The sequence below is a fragment of the Rhea americana genome, unplaced genomic scaffold, assembly GCF_003343005.1.
Source record: "Rhea americana isolate MKP2758 unplaced genomic scaffold, rheAme1 scaffold_202, whole genome shotgun sequence".
NCBI classification, from domain to species: domain Eukaryota; kingdom Metazoa; phylum Chordata; class Aves; order Rheiformes; family Rheidae; genus Rhea; species Rhea americana.
In genome coordinates this window covers 909,198-909,543 of record NW_028186173.1, presented here as the reverse complement: position 1 = coordinate 909,543, position 346 = coordinate 909,198, and positions in this window count along the sequence as shown.

The window sequence follows — 346 nt, the reverse complement described above, 5'->3', positions numbered from 1 at the left end:
CCCTTGGAGGTCGCTGCCCCCCGGGACGCTGCCCCGCCGTGGGTACACCCGCGTGTGCACGCGCGTGTGCGTGCGCGTACGCACGCCCGTAGACGCCGGCCGCTTAACTCCCGATTCCGCGCTGCCCGTGGGGGAGCGTTACAAGAGGAGCCGAGCCGGAGCCCGCACGCCCTTGCGGGGCGATTAGAGCCGGATCAGAAATCCATCTGTAAAGCCGCGTTTCCCTTCATTTCCCTCGCGATACGTCTCTGCACGACAGGGAATTCATAGTGCGCTGGAGACTTGCCAGGAGTTTCTCGTCTCGCTGCCTGTGGGCTGCTGCTCGCTCGCGCTCTGGCTTTTTTTT